At 50.6% G+C, this 17,482-nt stretch overlaps 1 protein-coding gene across 1 annotated transcript in view; it reads left to right on the forward strand.

Annotated features, from left to right (window-relative positions):
- The first annotated feature begins 372 nt into the window (after positions 1-372).
- The window catches only part of ajm1 (apical junction component 1 homolog), a 37,193-nt gene continuing 20,083 nt past the window's right edge, over positions 373-17,482 (forward strand). Inside the window, exon 1 of the mRNA XM_073052123.1 lies at positions 373-476. The gene's annotated coding sequence lies outside the window, so the exon portion shown is untranslated. The remainder of the gene's footprint in view (positions 477-17,482) is intronic.

Below are 17,482 nucleotides of genomic sequence, written 5' to 3' on the forward strand. Positions count from 1 at the left end.
TTCACTCTCTGTCCCCCACCCTCCTCCCCATCCCCCTCACTCCCTCCCACCCTCCTCTCCCTCTCTCTGTCCCCCATCCTCATTCCCGTCCCCTTCACTCTCCGTCCCCACATCCTCCTCCCCGTCCCCTTCATTCTCTGTCCCCCACCCTCCTCCCCATCTCCCTCACTCTCCCCCACCCTCCTCTCCCTCTCTCTCTCCCCTCTCTACCCCCACACTTCTCCCGGTCTCCCTCCCCCCGCCCGGTCCCGGTGTAGCCGACAGGGGCGGTGTGGTTCGGATTGCGGGCTCGGCTGCCGCCTGCTCCCCAGGATCTGGCAGTGGTTGCGCCCGGCTGTCGAGCCCGAGAGGGAGGGAGGGAGGGAGGTGGGGAGCGGCTGTGGAGGAGGCGGGGGCGGCGGATCGGAGCTGGTGGCAGAGCGGCAGCGCGGACGGAGAGCGGGCACAGGACGAGCGGGGAATGACGGCGGTGGCAGGTGAGATGGTCGGCGGCTCGTTGCAGCATCCGCGGGGCGGGGGGCTGACACCGGGATCGGAGACCGTCTCCTCACCTTCCGCTCCATCCCACCTTCCTCCCAACCCTTCATATTTCCCACATCCCTCCCTCCGTCATCTTCCAATGTCCCCTCTTCCCAAGCTCCCCCTCCCATCCTCCCTCCCCTCTATCGGAGGAGACGAGGCCTGGGGCAGACCAGCTCTGGTGACGTTCAACAGCCGAACAGGCGTGAGGGGCCGATTGGCCTACTCCGGTCTAATGCTGTTATGTAACCTCTCTCCCTCCATCCCCTCATTCCAGCCTTTTCCTCTCTTCACCTCCTGCAAAGCCCCGTGCATCTCTCTGCATCTTAACCGCTCCGTTCCCTCATTCCTCCGACCTTCCCATCCTCTCTTTCCCTCCGTCACCCCTTCATCTCTCCCCACATTCCATTCTTACCCCTCCCCCTCTCACCACTTCTCCTTCTCCCTCTCCCCCTCCCCACTTCTCTCTCCCCTCTCCCCCTCCCCTCACCCCCTTCTCCCTCCTCCTCCCTCTTCCCCTTCCCCCTCCTCTCACTCTCCCCTCCCCTCTCCCTGCTCTCCCTCTCTCTCTCCTCTCCCCCTCATTCCCCGTTCCCTCCACTTTCCCTCCCCTCTTCCCTCCACTCCCCCTTCCTTCCACTCCCCCTCCCTCTCTGCACTCTCCCTCCCCTCCTCTTAAACCCCTCATTCCCCCTCTCACCCCCTCTCCCCTCTCAACCTTCTCCCCTCACCCAGCCAACCTCATTACATCATTGTTGCCTCCCTAACCGTGCCCCATCCATCCCTATCCCCGCTATCACACAACTTCGCTGAGCAACCTACCCACGTCCCCATCGGATGGTCCAGTCCACTGCCCTCCGAACCTTCCACTCACCCCTCCACCTCCCCTCTCCGTCCACTCACCCTCCCCCTCCCCTCTCCGTCCACTTACCCTCCACCTCCCCTCTCCGTCCACTCACCCTCCACCTCCCCTCTCCGTCCACTCACCCCTCCACCTCCCCTCTCCGTCCACTCACCCTCCACCTCCCCTCTCTGTCCGCTCACCTCTCCCCCTCCCCTCCGTCCACTCACCCTCCACCTTCCCTCTCCGTCCACTCACCCCTCCAACTCCCCCTCAATCCATTTATCCCTCCCCTCCCCCTCCGCCGACTCCCCCTCCGCCGACTCACCCTCCACCTCCCCTCTCAATCCATTTACCCCGTCATCTCTCCACTCCATTCAGTCTCCCTCTCTGTTCATCCATCCCTCCTCTCACCTTCCATTCACCCCTCCATCGCTCCCCTCTGCCCTTCCCCCTCCATCTCTCACCTTTGCCCCACCATCCAATCACACCCTCCATCTCTCCACTCCCTCCTTATATTCCTCCCTCTATATCTCCCTTCGCACAATCCATTTGCGGTCTCTCTCCTACCGTTCCCCCACTCCATCTATCCTCTCCCTCCATCCATTTACCCCTCTATATCTCCCCACCGCTCTTCACACCTCCATCTCTTCCCTCCTTCCTTCCATGTACTCCTCCATCTCTCATCTCCGTCCATTTGTCCCTCCATTACTCACCTTCTTCCATTCAGCCCTCAATTTCTCTGCTTCCATCCATTCACTCCATCTCTGCTCTCTTCACTTTCATCCCTCCATTTCTCCCCTTTTTCTATTCACCCCTCCATCTTCCCTTCCTTCCTGAATTCACCCCTCCATATCCCCTCCATCCAATCACCCCTCCTTTTCTCCCCACCATTTGTTGCTCCATCTCTCGATTCTTTGCACTCAGCCTCGACTTCTCCCCTCTGTCCATTCACTTCTCTCCTCTCCATCCATTCACCCTCCACCTCTCACTCCGTCTATTGACCCCTCGACCTCTCCTCTCTGTCCATTCATCCTCCACCTCTCCCATCCATCTGTTCACCCCTCCTCCTCCCCTTCATCCATTCGCCCCTCCATCTCTCCTCTCCCTCTGCCTATTCAACCCTCCATCTCACCCCAATGTCTCTCCCCTCCTTCCATTCACTCTCCATCTCTCTCCTCCATCCAAAAACACCACCCATCTCTCCCCTCCCTCTATCCATTCGATCTCCAACCCTCCCCTTCATCCAATCATACCCTCAATCTCTCCCCTTCCTCCATCAATTAACTCCTCCATCTTTCCCCTACCTCCTTAAATTCACCCCTCGATATCTCCCCTCTCTCTGTCCACGTACCCCATCTATTTCCGTCCATCCTGCACTCTCCATCATCCCCTTCCTCTCATCCCTCATCTCTCAGCTCCTTCCAATCACCGCTACATCTCTAACCTCCCTCCCATTCCCCTCCCACTGTCCATTCACCCCTCCATCTCTCCCTTCTTCCTTTCACACCTCTGTCTAACCCCTCTGTCCAATCACCCCCCTCTTTTGTTCCCTGTTATCCATCTGTTCATCACTCCATCTGTCTACTCTTTGCATTCACCCCGTCCACCTCTCCCCCATCTATCTCTCCCCTCTGTCTGTTCAACCCCATCTGTCTCCTCCAGCCAGTAACCCCTCCATCTCTTCCTTCACTCTTTCCATTCACCTCTCTCACCTTCCCTCCATCCATACTCCCCACCATCTCTCCCCCATCCATCTATTTGCCCGTCAGTCTTCCCCTCCTTCCTTCCATTCATCCCTCCCTTGTTCCATTCAGTCCTCCATCTCACCCCCTCCATCTTTCCCTTTGGTCCATCCACTCCTCCATCTATCCCTTCCCTCCATCTATTCATCCCTCCATCCATTCACCCTTCCATTTCTCCCTTCCCTCCTTCCATTTACCCACATCCAAATCACACCCTCCATCTTTCCCCTTCCTCTGTCTATTCACCCCTCCATCTCTACCCTCTCTCATTCCATTCCCCTTCATTTCTCCCCTCCCACTGTGCATTCACCCCTCCATCTCTCCCCTCCGTCCAATCACACCATCCACCTCTCCCCTCCCTCTGCCCATCCACCTCTTCATCTGTCCCCTCCCTCATCTATTCGCTCCATTATCTATTCCCTCTGTCCATTCACCCCTCCATCTCTCCCCCCATCCATTCACCATCTCTTACCCCCCTCTGTCCATGTACCCCTCCATCTTTTGTCTCCGTCTATTTCCCCCTCCATTCTCCACTCCCTCCTTCCATTCACACCTCCATCTCTCCCCTCCTTCATTCCTTCTGCCTTCTCCCCATTTTGCAATTACATCTCTCAATCCTCCTTTCAACAATTCCACATCCTCTGTGTCCACCCCCCCCCCCTCACACCCAGTATCTGCACCCCCAGGTGTGGACTTACCCTGTGCAAACCACCTTCCCTCACTCCCTCCTAGCGGCCCCTCCCACTTTACTGCCTGCAACTGGTCTGTCCCTTACCCTTTCTCCTTCCGTCACACCTTCCTTCTCTGTCTCCCCGTCCGCCTCCCCTTTCCCCCTCCCCTCCATCTTCCCTTTCCCCTCCCCCTCCCCTTCCCCCCTCCTCCCCTTCCCCCTCCTTCTCCCCTTCCCCTTACGTCTCCCCTTTCCCTCTCCCTGTCTCCCTTTTCCTCTTCCCCTCCATCTCCCTTCCCCCCATCTCCGTCTCCCCTTCCCTTTCCCACACCCCCCCTTTCCTACACCTCTCCATCTCCCTTTCCCCCTTCTGTCTCCCCTTCCTCATCCCCTCTGTCTCCCCCTTCCCTCCATCTCCCCCTCTCCCTTCTCTTCCATCCGCCCCCTGCCCATCTGTCTCCCCCTTCCCCTCCGTCAGCCCCTTTTCTCCCTGCACTCATCTCGGGACGTGGACATTATTGCAGTAGACAACCACCTGGAGTCTCATAGGTGACGTAGGGACCTTGGGGAGTTAGCAGTCACAAGATTCCGAACCTCTGACGTGATTTTGTAGCCATTTGACTCCTCTGGTTTGGTTCCCAGTCAGTGACACCCCCAGCACATTGATAGAGGGGCACTCGACTCAGCAGGGATAATGTCAGGGGGTGATAACTGATATCCATCTCATTGCCTGGTACTCGTGTGTGATTGTCTTTGGAATTCACTCCTCTCGGGCAGGCGCTAAAACCTGCTGAAATTTTTCTTGATTCTGTCCTGAATGGTCGCTCTCTCATCTTGGACACTGTGACTTTGGGGTCGAGACTCCTCAGGCAACAAATCCATATCCGGGGATAAACCTGGTGAAGGTTTGCTGCACTCCCTCACAGTCATATCCTTTCTCTGTCAGCTAGGCCAGGTCTGAGCACGATATCCCAATGTAGCCTCAACAGGGCCCTGTGTATGTGGGGCAAGCCGACTCCCATATTGCAACCCTTGCAAAGTGTCATTCGCCTTTCAAACTGGTTACTGAGTCCTGATAAAGGGTCCCGGACTGAAATGTCGACTGTTTATTCCCCTCCCTATGTGCTGCCTGACCTGCTGAGTTCCTCCAGCTCTCAATATATATTGCTCAAGATTTCCAGCGTCTGCAGAATCTCCTGTGTCTCCCTCTGGCTGCAGATTCTGCGCCTTTTAGAAACTGGTGTTCAAAGACACTTGGGTCCCTCTGAGCATTAACATCTTCCAGTCTGTCATAACGTGCACAGTTCTGGCCACGAGATTACGGGAGAGAGCTGATTGCAATGGAGAGGATGCTGAGGAAAGTTTTCAGGATTAGAAAGTTAGTGCCATGTGGAAAATTAGTTGTGGGACAGGAGGCCACAACTGGTATGTACAGTGCCTATAAAAAGTATTCACCCCACCACCCCCCACCTCCCTGGAAATGTTCATGTTTTACAACATTGAATCACAGTAGATCTAGTTTGGCTTTTCTGACATCGATCAACAGAAAAAGACTCTTTCAGGTCAAAGTGAAACCAGATCTCTACAAAGTGATTTAAATAAATTACAAACATAAAACACAAAATAATTGATTGCATAAGTATTCAGCCCCTTCAAGTCAGTATTTAGTAGATGCACCTTTGGCAGCAATTACAGCCTTGAGTCTGTGTGGATAGGTCTCTATCAGCTTTGCAATTCTGGACACTGCAATTATTCCCCATTCTTCTTTACAAAACTGCTCAAGCTATGTCAAATTTCATGGGGATTGTGAGTGAACAGCCCTTTTCAAATCCAGCCACAAATTTTTAATTGGATTGAGGTCTGGACTCTGACTTGGTCACTCCAGGACATTAACTTTGCTGTGTTAAGCCATTCCTGTGTAGCTTTGGCTTTATGCTTGGGGTCATTGTCTTGCTAGTAACCAATACTTCTCCCAGGTCGCAGTTCTCTTGCAGACCTATCAGGTTTCCCCCCAGGATTTCCCTGTATTTTGCTGCATTCATTTTATCCACTACCTCCACAAGCCTTCCAGGGCCTGCTGCAGTGAAGCATCCCCACAGCATGATGCAGCCACCACCATGTTTCATGGTAGGGATGGTGTGTTTTTGATGATGTGTGGTGTTTGGCTTACACCAAACATAGCATTTAGTCTGATGGCCAAAAAGCTCAGTCTGGGTTTCATCAGATCATAGAACCTACTTCCAGCTGACTTCAGAGCCTCCCACATGCTTCTGACAAACTCTAGCTGAGATTTCATGTGAGTTTTTTTTCAACAGTAGCTTTCTGTTTGCCACTCTCCCATAAAGCTGTGACTGGTAAAGCACCCGGGCAACAGTTGTTATATGCGCAGTCTTTCCCATCTCAGCCACTGAAGCTTGTAACTCCTCCAGAGATGTCATAGGTCTCTTGGTGGCCTCCCTCACTTTTTGCATAATCACTCAGCTTTTGAAGACACCCTGCTGTAGGCAGATTTACAGCTGTGTCATATTCTTGTCAATCCTTTATGATTGACCTAACTGTACTCCGAGGGATATTCAGTGGCTTGGAAATTTTCTTGTATTCATCTCCTGATTTGTGCTTTTCAATAACCTTTTCATGGAATTGCTTGGAGTGTTCTTTTGTCTTCACGGTGTAGTTTTTGCCAGGATACTGACTCACCAGATACAACTGGACCTTCCAGATACAGGCATATGTTTACTGCAATCCATTGAAACACCTTGAGTGCGCACAGGTCTCCAAAACCGGACCTCCATTTAACTAATTATGTGACTTCTGAAACCAGTTGGCCACGCCAGTAATGATTTGGTGTGTCATATTAAGGTGGGGGGGTGGAATACTTATGCAATCAATAATTTTGTGATTTATATTTGTAATTAATTTAGATCACTTTGTAGAGATCTTTTTACACTTTGACACAAAAGAGTCTTTTCTCCTTTGATCAGTGTCAAAATGGCCAAATTAAATCCACTGTGATTCAATGTTATAAAACATGAATACTTCCGGGGGGGGGGGGGGGGGGGTGAATACTTTTCATAGGCTCTGTATAAGGTGATGAGGAGCCTGGATAGAGCAACTCTTCATTTTGGCAGAGATGTCAAAAACCGGAAAGGTGTGGTTTAGAGAGGAGATAGGGATTTTAATTTCCACCCACTGTAGCGGACGGGATGGCTCTACAATGGGTAGTCAAATCTGCCCAACACATCACTGGTACCACCTACCTGCCACCAAGGACGTAAAAAAGAAAGGCGTTGGAAAAGGGCCAGTAACGTCAATGGAGGATCCCACCCACCCTGCTCATGGACTGTTTGTCCCTCTCCAAACGGGAAGGTAACGTCCATGCCAGGACCACCAGACTCAAAAACAGTGACTTCCAACACTGATCAACTCCTCCGCTCACTAACCCACCCCTCTCACCACCACTACTTTACCACTTGAGCCTTGTCTTGTTTGCCTGTTACCCCACTCAGGTTTAGGGCAGCAGTCAAGGTTCTCCACCTCTGGCTTCCTTCATCATAAGACATAGGAGCAGAATTAGGCTATTCAGCCCATCGAGCCTGCTACACCATTCCATCATGGCTGATCCCAGCTCCCACTCAATCACGTCTGTAGCTTCCTCACGGTTTTCACTGCTGTCAGTCATGCAAGTCAGGAATACCGTCACACTCAGATGTAGGAAGATTCTTCATCGCTGTTTCTGTTCCAGTTTTGTTTGACCAGTCAGGGTTGTTAGCTCCGAGCTGAACCCCCGAACCTGGAGGACCAGTGGACCACTCTTAGTCTGACCTCTGCCCTTTGACCTGTATGGTGTGGGTGACCCGACCAAGAGCCAAAGCATAAAACCCTGACTCCAGCCAATATAGCTCTCCAGGTCATTGAGGTATTGAAAAGAGAATAGTACAGCACAGTACAGGCCTTTTGGCCCATGATGTTGTGTCAACCCTTAAACCCTGCCTCCCGTATAACCCCCCAGCCTAAATTCCTCCATATACCTGTCTAGTAGTCTCTTAAATTTCACTAGTGTATCTGCCTCCACCACTGACTCAGGCAGTGCATTCCATGCACCAACCACTCTCTGAGTAAAAAATCTTCCTCTAATATCCCCCTTGAACTTCCCTCCCCTTACCTTAAAGCCGTGTCCTCTTGTACTGAGCAGTGGTGCCCTGGGGAAAAGGCACTGGTTGTCCACTCTATCTATTCCTCTTAATATCTTGTATACCTCTATCATGTCTCCTCTCATCCTCCTTCTCTCCAGAGAAAAGCCCTAGCTCCCTTAATCTCTGATCATAATGCATACTCTAAACCAGGCAGCATCCTGGTAAATCTCCTCTGTACCCTTTCCAATGCTTCCACATCCTTCCTATAGTGAAGCGACCAGAACTGGACACAATACTCCAAGTTTGGCCTAACCAGAGTTTGTATGCAAGCCTCCAAACCCTAAAACAAGATAGACCTCATTGTGCACACAGACAGCTCACAATTTAGGTCCCCAGTTGTGATTCTCTTGGAGGACCCCTGTGCCTAGTGTCACTTTATGGACATACGATCAATCTATGTATATAAGCCACTTTATGCATTTATATTTATTTATTGTGTGTTTTTGTTATTGTGGTATCTTAGTATTTTTTGTGCTGCACCAAATCTGGGGTAACAATAATCTTGTTCATCCTTGTGTACTGGAAGTGGCATTAAACAATCTTGAATCTTGGGGATGTTGGAGAGAGAGAGCACGGTTAAACCGTACTGGGAGGGGTAGCTGAAGGGTCATAGATGTGAACGTTCATAGGTGGGATGTTTATAGGTGAACGATGGGAATAAGCTGGGAAACTCTTTCCTAACAAATGAATCAGAATTGGATTTATTATCACTGACATATGTTGTGAAATTGGTTGGTTTGTGGCAACAGTACATTTAAAAATTACCATAAGTAAATAAACAAATAGTACAATGGACAAGAGGAAATGTTCAGTGATCATTCGGCAGAGCTGACTCCTGCACCCTATCCCTGAGTGTAGAAGCACAGAAGAGGGTATGTCCCCGTTGATGAGAGTCTTTAACGACGGATGCCACCACTTCAAGGCAACCCCGCTTGAAGGTGTCCTTGCGGGCTTGTCCTGTGCAGCGGCGATGAACCAGTCAGAATGCTCTCCACAGTAAATAGGCATTTGCTAGTCCATAGCTTGGCGAAGGGCGCAGGCCTGGGCAGGGTTGTATGGGAGACCGGCACCGATGTTGTCCAAGGGCCGATACAGCTTGGCACCGGTGTCGTCGCAGATCAATGTGTGGTTAAGTGCCTTGCTCAAGGACACAACACACTGCCTCAGCTGAGGCTTGAACCAGTGACCTTCAGATCACTAGACCGACGCCTTAACCACTTGGCCACGTGCCATCTGTAGGAATCTGCAAGTCTTTGGTGGCTTCCTTCATTTTTTTTTTTGATCTGAGCTATTCTGGACACTAAAAGATGAAGCTCTCAAGCAGCAGAGCAAGAATGAATGTTTGTAAGTCAGTGGTTCAGCCAGAGCTTGGAGAATGGTGTTTGCTTGTGGGGATGCACTTTAGAGAGGGTGCTGAAAGAAGTTACCAAAACAATGCGTGGTTATGATGGAACTTAACACAAACCTGGCTGGTGAAACCTGGTTGTTTCTCAGGTGAAACACTGGCTGTTTCTGTATCCTTAGATGGTGCCTGACCTGCTGAGGTTTCCCAGTTTTGTCTGTTTTTGATGACGGGACTGGTTCTGCATCGAGAAGCTGGGCTCTCCCAAGCAGAATGAGTCATAAGGGGATTGAAAACTATTGACAGAGAGAACCTGTTCCCATTGGCAGAAAAATAGGGAGGAAGGACAAATGCTATTGGCAGAATGTGAAGAGAAGCACAGGAAGTGTCATGCATTATCAGGGCAGCTGTGGAGGCTGATTCAATTGTGACATCGAAAGGAGAGCTGGTGATCTGAGGGGAAGGGATTACAGAGAGAGTGGGCAGGTGTGTGGTACTGACACCAAACCATGGTGCACACTGACACCTCGCCGTGCACACTGACAGCTCAATAGTGCACACTCACACCTCACAGTGAGCACAGACACCTCGCCGTGCACACTGACAGCTCAATAGTGCACACTCGCACCTCACAGTGAGCACAGACACCTCGCCGTGCACACTGACACCTCACAGTGAGCACAGACACCTCACCGTGCACACTGACACCTTACTGTCCACACAGACACCTCACAGTGAGCACAGACACCTCACCGTGCACACTGACACCTCACAGTGAGCACAGACACCTCACCGTGCACACTGACACCTCACCGTGCACACTCACACCTCACAGTGAGCACAGACACCTCACCGTGCACACTGACACCTCACCGTGCACACTCACACCTCACAGTGAGCACCGACACCTCACCGTGCACACTGACACCTCACAGTGAGCACAGACACCTCGCCGTGCACACTGACACCTCACAGTGAGCACAGACACCTCACAGTGAGCACAGACACCTCGCCGTGCACACTGACAGCTCAATAGTGCACACTGACACCTCACCGTGCACACTGACACCTTACTGTCCACACAGACAACTCGCCGTGCACACTGACACCTCACAGTGAGCACAGACACCTCACCGTGCACACTGACACCTCACCGTGCACACTGACACCTCACAGTGAGCACAGACACCTCACCGTGCACACTGACGCCTCGCCGTGCACACTGACACCTCACAGTGAGCACAGACACCTCGCCGTGCACACTGACAGCTCAATAGTGCACACTGACACCTCACCGTGCACACTCAAACCTCACAGTGAGCACAGACACCTCGCCGTGCACACTCACACCTTACTGTCCACACAGACACCTCGCCGTGCACACTCACACCTCACAGTGAGCACAGACACCTCACCGTGCACACTCACACCTTACTGTCCACACAGACACCTCGCCGTGCACACTCACACCTCACAGTGAGCACAGACACCTCACCGTGCACACTCACACCTTACTGTCCACACAGACACCTCGCCGTGCACACTGACACCTTACTGTCCACACTGACACCTCACCGTGCACACTCACACCTCACAGTGAGCACAGACACCTCGCCGTGCACACTGACACCTCACAGTGAGCACAGACAACTCGCCGTGCACACTGACACCTCACAGTGAGCACAGACACCTCACCGTGCACACTGACACCTCACCGTGCACACTGACACCTCACAGTGAGCACAGACACCTCACCGTGCACACTGACGCCTCGCCGTGCACACTGACACCTCACAGTGAGCACAGACACCTCGCCGTGCACACTGACAGCTCAATAGTGCACACTGACACCTCACCGTGCACACTCAAACCTCACAGTGAGCACAGACACCTCGCCGTGCACACTCACACCTTACTGTCCACACAGACACCTCGCCGTGCACACTCACACCTCACAGTGAGCACAGACACCTCACCGTGCACACTCACACCTTACTGTCCACACAGACACCTCGCCGTGCACACTGACACCTTACTGTCCACACAGACACCTCACCGTGCACACTCACACCTCACAGTGAGCACAGACACCTCGCCGTGCACACTGACACCTCACAGTGAGCACAGACAACTCGCCGTGCACACTGACAGCTCAATAGTGCACACTGACACCTCACCGTGCACACTCAAACCTCACAGTGAGCACAGACACCTCGCCGTGCACACTCACACCTTACTGTCCACACAGACATCTCGCCGTGCACACTCACACCTCACAGTGAGCACAGACACCTCGCCGTGCACACTGACACCTCACAGTGAGCACAGACAACTCGCCGTGCACACTGACAGCTCAATAGTGCACACTGACACCTCACCGTGCACACTCACACCTCACAGTGAGCACAGACACCTCGCCGTGCACACTGACACCTCACAGTGAGCACAGACACCTCGCCGTGCACACTGACACCTTACTGTCCACACGTGACACCTCACCGTGCACACTCACACCTCACAGTGAGCACAGACACCTCGCCGTGCACACTCACACCTTACTGTCCACACAGACACCTCGCCGTGCACACTGACACCTTACTGTCCACACGTGACACCTCACCGTGCACACTCACACCTCACAGTGAGCACAGACACCTCGCCGTGCACACTGACACCTCACAGTGAGCACAGACACCTCGCCGTGCACACTGACACCTCACAGTGAGCACAGACGCCTCGCCGTGCACACTGACACCTCACAGTGAGCACAGACGCCTCGCCGTGCACACTGACATCTCACAGTGAGCACAGACGCCTCGCCGTGCACACTGACATCTCACAGTGAGCACAGACACCTCGCCGTGCACACTGACAGCTCACAGTGAGCACAGACACCTCGCCGTGCACACTGACACCTCACAGTGAGCACAGACGCCTCGCCGTGCACACTGACACCTCACAGTGAGCACAGACACCTCGCCGTGCACACTGACACCTCACAGTGAGCACAGACGCCTCGCCGTGCACACTGACACCTCACAGTGAGCACAGACGCCTCGCCGTGCACACTGACATCTCACAGTGAGCACAGACGCCTCGCCGTGCACACTGACATCTCACAGTGAGCACAGACACCTCGCCGTGCACACTGACAGCTCACCATGCACACTGACAGCTCAATAGTGCACACTGACAGCTCAATAGTGCACACTCACACCTCACAGTGAGCACAGATACCTCACCGTACACACTGACAGCTCACCATGCACACTGACAGCTCAATAGTGCACACTGACAGCTCAATAGTGCACACTCACACCTCACAGTGAGCACAGACACCTCACCGTGCACACTGACAGCTCAATAGTGCACACTCACACCTCACAGTGAGCACAGACACCTCACCGTGCACACTGACTGACAGAACACAATACACACAGCAGAGTGCACACTGAGCTCATGGTGGACGTGGCTCACAGTGTACATATTGTAGCTCACAGTACACACTGACAGGTTGCAGTACACTGACAGAATATTGTACACACTGACAGGTTACAGTGCACGCTGACAGAATATTGTACACACTGACAGGTTACAGTGCACGCTGACAGAATATTGTACACACTACAAGGTTGCAGTACACTGACAGAATATTGTACACCCTGACAGGTTACAGTACACACTGACAGAATATTGTACACACTGACAGGTTACAGTGCATGCTGACAGAATATTGTACACACTGACAGGTTACAGTACACACTGACAGAATATTGTACACACTGACAGGTTGCAGTACACTGACAGAATATTGTACACACTGACAGGTTACAGTACACACTGACAGGTTACAGTACACACTGACAGAATATTGTACACCCTGACAGGTTACAGTGCACGCTGACAGAATATTGTACACACTGACAGGTTACAGTACACACTGACAGAATATTGTACACCCTGACAGGTTACAGTACACACTGACAGAATATTGTACACACTGACAGGTTACAGTGCACGCTGACAATATTGTACACACTGACAGGTTACAGTGCACGCTGACAATATTGTACAACCTGACAGGTTACAGTACACACTGACAGGTTACAGTACACACTGACAGAATATTGTACACACTGACAGGTTACAGTGCACGCTGACAGAATATTGTACAAACTACAAGGTTGCAGTACACTGACAGAATATTGTACACCCTGACAGGTTACATTACACACTGACAATATTGTACACACTGACAGAATATTGTACACACTGACAGGTTGCAGTACACTGACAGAATATTGTACACCCTGACAGGTTACAGTACACACTGACAGAATATTGTACACACTGACAGGTTGCAGTACACTGACAGAATATTGTACACACTGACAGGTTACAGTACACACTGACAGAATATTGTGCACCCTGACAGGTTACAGTGCACGCTGACAGAATATTGTACACACTGACAGAATATTGTACACCCTGACAGGTTACAGTGCACGCTGACAATATTGTACACACTGACAGAATATTGTACACACTGACAGGTTACAGTGCACGCTGACAATATTGTACACACTGACAGGTTACAGTGCACGCTGACAGAATATTGTACACACTGACAGGTTACATTGCACACTGACAGAATATTGTACACCCTGACAGGTTACAGTACACGCTGACAATATTGTACACACTGACAGAATATTGTACACACTGACAGGTTACAGTGCACGCTGACAGAATATTGTACACACTGACAGGTTACAGTGCACGCTGACAATATTGTACACACTGACAGAATATTGTACACACTGACAGGTTACAGTGCACGCTGACAGAATATTGTACACACTGACAGGTTACATTGCACACTGACAGAATATTGTACACCCTGACAGGTTACAGTGCACGCTGACAGAATATTGTACACACTGACAGGTTACAGTGCACGCTGACAATATTGTACACACTGACAGGTTACAGTGCACGCTGACAGAATATTGTACACCCTGACAGGTTACAGTGCACGCTGACAGAATATTGTACACACTGACAGGTTACAGTACACACTGACAGAATATTGTACACACTGACAGGTTACAGTGCACGCTGACAGAATATTGTACACACTGACAGGTTACAGTGCACGCTGACAATATTGTACACACTGACAGAATATTGTACACACTGACAGGTTACAGTGCACGCTGACAGAATATTGTACACACTGACAGGTTACAGTGCACGCTGACAATATTGTACACACTGACAGAATATTGTACACACTGACAGGTTACAGTGCACGCTGACAGAATATTGTACACACTGACAGGTTACAGTGCATGCTGACAGAATATTGTACACACTGACAGGTTACAGTGCACGCTGACAGAATATTGTACACACTGACAGGTTACAGTGCATGCTGACAGAATATTGTACAAACTACAAGGTTGCAGTACACTGACAGAATATTGTACACCCTGACAGGTTACAGTACACACTGACAATATTGTACACACTGACAGAATATTGTACACACTGACGGGTTACAGTGCATGCTGACAGAATATTGTACACACTGACAGGTTACAGTACACACTGACAGAATATTGTACACACTGACAGGTTGCAGTACACTGACAGAATATTGTACACCCTGACAGGTTACAGTACACATTGACAGAATATTGTACACACTGACAGGTTGCAGTACACTGACAGAATATTGTACACACTGACAGGTTACAGTACACACTGACAGAATATTGTACACCCTGACAGGTTACAGTGCACGCTGACAGAATATTGTACACACTGACAGAATATTGTACACCCTGACAGGTTACAGTACACATTGACAGAATATTGTACACACTGACAGGTTACAGTGCATGCTGACAGAATATTGTACACACTGACAGGTTACAGTGCACGCTGACAATATTGTACACACTGACAGGTTACAGTGCACGCTGACAATATTGTACACCCTGACAGGTTACAGTACACACTGACAATATTGTACACACTGACAGAATATTGTACACACTGACAGAATATTGTACACACTGACAGAATATTGTACACCCTGACAGGTTACAGTGCACGCTGACAGAATATTGTACACACTGACAGGTTACAGTGCACGCTGACAGAATATTGTACACACTGACAGAATATTGTACACCCTGACAGGTTACAGTGCACGCTGACAGAATATTGTACACCCTGACAGGTTACAGTGCACGCTGACAGGTTACAGTGCACGCTGACAGAATATTGTACACACTGACAGGTTACAGTGCACGCTGACAGAATATTGTACACACTGACAGAATATTGTACACCCTGACAGGTTACAGTGCACGCTGACAGAATATTGTACACCCTGACAGGTTACAGTGCACGCTGACAGAATATTGTACACACTGACAGGTTACAGTGCACGCTGACAGAATATTGTACACTGACAGGTTACAGTGCACGCTGACAGAATATTGTACACACTGACAGGTTACAGTGCACACTGACAGAATATTGTACACCCTGACAGGTTACAGTGCACGCTGACAGAATATTGTACACCCTGACAGGTTACAGTGCACGCTGACAGAATATTGTACACACTGACAGGTTACAGTGCACACTGACAGAATATTGTACACCCTGACAGGTTACAGTGCACGCTGACAGAATATTGTACACCCTGACAGGTTACAGTGCACGCTGACAATATTGTACACACTGACAGAATATTGTACACACTGACAGGTTACAGTGCACGCTGACAATATTGTACACACTGACAGGTTACAGTGCACGCTGACAGAATATTGTACACACTGACAGGTTACATTGCACACTGACAGAATATTGTACACCCTGACAGGTTACAGTGCACGCTGACAGAATATTGTACACACTGACAGGTTACAGTGCACGCTGACAATATTGTACACACTGACAGGTTACAGTGCACGCTGACAGAATATTGTACACCCTGACAGGTTACAGTGCACACTGACAGGTTACAGTACACACTGACAGAATATTGTACACACTGACAGGTTACAGTGCACGCTGACAGAATATTGTACACACTGACAGGTTACAGTGCACGCTGACAGAATATTGTACACCCTGACAGGTTACAGTGCACACTGACAGGTTACAGTACACACTGACAGAATATTGTACACACTGACAGGTTACAGTGCACGCTGACAGAATATTGTACACACTGACAGGTTACAGTGCACGCTGACAATATTGTACACACTGACAGAATATTGTACACACTGACAGGTTACAGTGCACGCTGACAGAATATTGTACACACTGACAGGTTACAGTGCACGCTGACAATATTGTACACACTGACAGAATATTGTACACACTGACAGGTTACAGTGCACGCTGACAGAATATTGTACACACTGACAGGTTACAGTGCATGCTGACAGAATATTGTACACACTGACAGGTTACAGTACAGCAAACACTGCACATTGACTACACTCTATCAGCTCCTGCACCATCTTGCTGTCGCACCGATTCATCACAAATTGATGGGAGGAAGAATTGAAGATGTCCAGGTTCTGCCTGTCTGGCCTCTGGCCAATATTTTTTCTGCTGCTGTTGTGGAGCTGAGGGCAGGCGACGTGGGTTGGAGAGGTGCTGTTGTCCCTTTGTATGAAAACTAAGTAACGGGGTGGAGCTGTCGCGGTGACAGATTCTGATGAGTAACTGAATTGGCTCTTAAGGAGGCACCGGTTAATGAATGTGTCAGCGACTGATGATTGAACAAGGAGGTAGTTGGGATGGACAATCTGCAAAGATCCTAACGAGGTCTCTGAGAAGTTCTGACAGTGCAGACTGACCCAACGACACAAAAAAACTCATGGGTTTGGGGACCACCATAGGCTGAGTGACAGGACACCAGATATAAAGGCCAGTCAAAGTTCGGAGCCTCGAACTCTGTGTGCAGCAGGGCGACATCGGCTCTATGTGGGGTTACCTGCTTTCCCCATGGTGTCATGGTGACGTGTTGGGGCTGTGGTGACGAGGTTCGATGGGCAACTCCAAGTGTGAGAAGTCAGGCTGTCGAAGGAGGGGCAAACGTGCAGAGAAATATCACCACAGAAACGTGGAGGGAAGTTT

Source organism: Hemitrygon akajei, chromosome 7, assembly GCF_048418815.1.
Source record: "Hemitrygon akajei chromosome 7, sHemAka1.3, whole genome shotgun sequence".
NCBI classification, from domain to species: domain Eukaryota; kingdom Metazoa; phylum Chordata; class Chondrichthyes; order Myliobatiformes; family Dasyatidae; genus Hemitrygon; species Hemitrygon akajei.